This window comes from Periplaneta americana, chromosome 9 (assembly GCF_040183065.1).
Source record: "Periplaneta americana isolate PAMFEO1 chromosome 9, P.americana_PAMFEO1_priV1, whole genome shotgun sequence".
Taxonomy (NCBI): Eukaryota; Metazoa; Arthropoda; class Insecta; order Blattodea; family Blattidae; genus Periplaneta; species Periplaneta americana.
Genome location: NC_091125.1, coordinates 127,166,390 through 127,170,003, shown reverse-complemented (window position 1 = coordinate 127,170,003; position 3,614 = coordinate 127,166,390).

Genomic DNA, 3,614 nt, shown 5'->3' with positions numbered 1-3,614 from the left:
AAAAACCAAAAACTCAACACACTAGAACAATATGAAATATACAGACACACTAAAACACATCCTAATATGTTTAAACCAATAAATCACACCGAAATACGCACAGATACACATAAAAAACACCACACATACATAGCTAAAAAAAACAGAAATTACACATACGTAACAACATCAAACACCTACATTACATGAAAAACAAACATAACAAAAACGCCTACAAAGCATACCAACATCTAGTACACATCGCACACCATACAGAACTAGAAGAAATCATAACACACACCAACGAAATAATATCCAACATCAGCCACAAAATAAAGAAACGACACAATACCAAGACAGCTAAACTAAAAACATAACGAACAAAAATATACAAATCAGAACATAAATTCCACCCAAAAATACACAACACAACAAACATAACTTCAACCGCAATGAATCTATCCTATTGGAAAAAGGATTAAAACACAACATACCACACAACAACACAGGACCAAAACAAAAAACACAATCATCAATATGGAAACAGCAATACTAAACACAAAAACCGAACACCAAGAATACATCAGACAAGACATCATAAGACACATAAACAAAATACACGAATCCAACACAAACAAAAGATAACAGAAAATAATAAAAACACTAAAAGCAAAACAACAACAGCACAACCTCACCTTCACCAAAGCTTCCAAAGGCAATTGCACAGTAATACTACACAAACAAGATCTCCACAACAAAATAGAAACATACTTTAAACAAAACAACATCACAGAACTTGAAAAAGACCCCATCACACAATACCACACCACAATGAAAAACACAATCAACAAAAGCAAACTCATAATACCGCACAATATGAAACAACAACTCAAACCCATCAAACCAGCAGCACTCAAACTCAACGCACTACCCAAAATACATAAAGAGAACATACCAATCAGACCACTAATCAACTACAAACATGCACCAACACACAAACTAGCCGCACACATGGGCAAAGTCATCAGAAACAACATAAAATTTGTAAATTCTCAACACACAGATCAATTTCAGAACACACTCACTATTTGACTCAACATTTTAACACACAAACACATCTTTACAACAAGCAGCGATATTAAGATGACGCTATGATCTAGTAGGCTCTGACGATGGTGTGTATACTGAAACAGATGTAAGCCACATGTGCTTAAATAAATTAACACTAGTAAGTTGCCCATTTGTCAATCATATATTAGTTTAAAATGGTAAATCTATAACTAATAAGTGATAACCTCGCATTCTACGAAATAACTATTTATTTTAACTACATTATTGCCGGTATAGAATAATTACTTTATTATGTTAATAAAATTGGATAATTAACTAATATTTCGTCCTCGAGTAGAAGACACGATCTTCCAAAGCAGAAACATATATAAAAAATTCGTCTGTTTTGAGAAAAGCATTTCTATTATTCACCTGCAAATTTACAGATACGAGGTATCACTTCTTAGCCATTGATTATTACGAGACCTCCCTGTGAAAACTGTTGTGTAGTGTAAGGAGTGATTAAATTAAATTGAAGATTAGACAGAAGTGAATAAAATAAATTCATTGCAATTTTGTTTAAATTTAATCTTACTTATGTTAACTAAAACAGGACACTGAGAAATTAATTTGTTGTGTAGTCATACTTGAAGCTATGTTTCATACCAAAAGACGTTAAACTTTGAGATTCTGTGAAATGAAATACAGTAATATGTTCCTTCTAATATTATAATTATGCCAATAAGTGTCGAAATTTTAATTGTTTTTATTAAAGAAAGTTAATGTACAGTAGTGACAAAAAAAACCGGACCGACCCTTGTAGCTGATACAAAAAAATCCTGTGCTGTGTATTATATCAAACTGTGGTAATTTCAATATGGATAGTGAAGCCAGAGGTAAGTACTGCTATTTAATGTAAAAATACTCAGTTATCTTTGTAGAATAGAGGTAGAAATGTAATATTGATATCAGATGAAAATAAAACTCTCAAAGTTTTTTCTTCTCTGTTAGTTTGAGGCACTGAAGAAGGAAACAAAAGACGGTAAGAATCGAACAAATGCAATACATTTCATTGTTACAATTAATTATACAAGATGGATGTGTTTTGTGACTAGCAAAATTTGAATCTGTGACTCTGAAATCAGCTACAAGGGTCGGTCCGGTTTTTTTGCCACTACTACTACTACCACTACCACCACTACTACTACTATTACTACTACTACTACTACTAATAATAATAATAATAATGATAATAATAATAATAATAATAATAATAATAATAATAATAAAGGAGAAGTGCGCACAAATGTTTCAGCTACAAGGGTCGGTCCGGTTTTTTTGCCACCACTACTACTACTACTACTACTACTACTACTACTACTACTACTACTACTAATAATAATGATAATAATAAAGGAGAAGTGCGCACAAATGTGCCAGCTACAAGGGTCGGTCCGGTTTTTTTGCCACCACCACTACTACTACTACTACTACTACTACTACTAATAATAATAATAATAATAATAATAATAATAATAATAATAATAATAATAATAATAATAAAGGAGAAGTGCGCACAAATGTGTCGGCTACAAGGGTCGGTCCGGTTTTTTTGCCACCACCACTACTACTACTACTACTACTACTACTACTACTACTACTACTACTACTACTACTACTAATAATAATAATAATAATAATAATAATAATAATAATAATAAAGGAGAAGTGCGCACAAATGTGTCAGCTACAAGGGTCGGTCCGGTTTTTTTGCCACTACTACTACTACTACTACTACTACTACTACTACTACTACTACTACTACTACTACTACTACTACTACTACTACTACTAATGATAATAATAAAGGAGAAGTGCGCACAAATGTGTCAGCTACAAGGGTCGGTCCGGTTTTTTTGCCATCACCACTACTACTACTACTACTACTACTACTACTACTACTACTACTACTAATAATAATAATAATAATAATAATAATAATAATAAAGGAGAAGTGCGCACAAATGTGTCAGCTACAAGGGTCGGTCCGGTTTTTTTGCTACTACTACTACTACTACTACTACTACTACTACTACTACTACTACTACTAATAATAATAATAATAATAATAATAATAATAATAATAATAATAATAATAATAATAAAGGAGAAGTGCGCACAAATGTGCATTAGTTTTGGGCCCTGCTGTATTCCAGCAGCGATTTTCTCTTTAAACACTCACTGAAGTGGTATCTTGCACATGGTTTGTCACACAGTTCACACACGCATTCCGGTGATGGGTCGTGATAGTTTGACCTTCTGCAGAGTTTGTGGTGGTACCCATGCACTGCGGATCTTGTTGTTTGGTCCAGTCCAGCTCCGATCGGTCATCGCTTCTGCTGCGTAGAAGTCATTCGGTACTTCATTTCTCTTCTGTTGTCTTTCCTTTTTAAGTGCTGCTTCTTGTGTGGTAGCTGGTAGTAGAAACTTAGTGCGTAGATCTTCTACAAGGAAAGTTTCGCGTGCTAACTCATTTGCTAGTCTAGATGGTGCGAATTTTGAGATCCCTATTGCAGCTTTTAGGA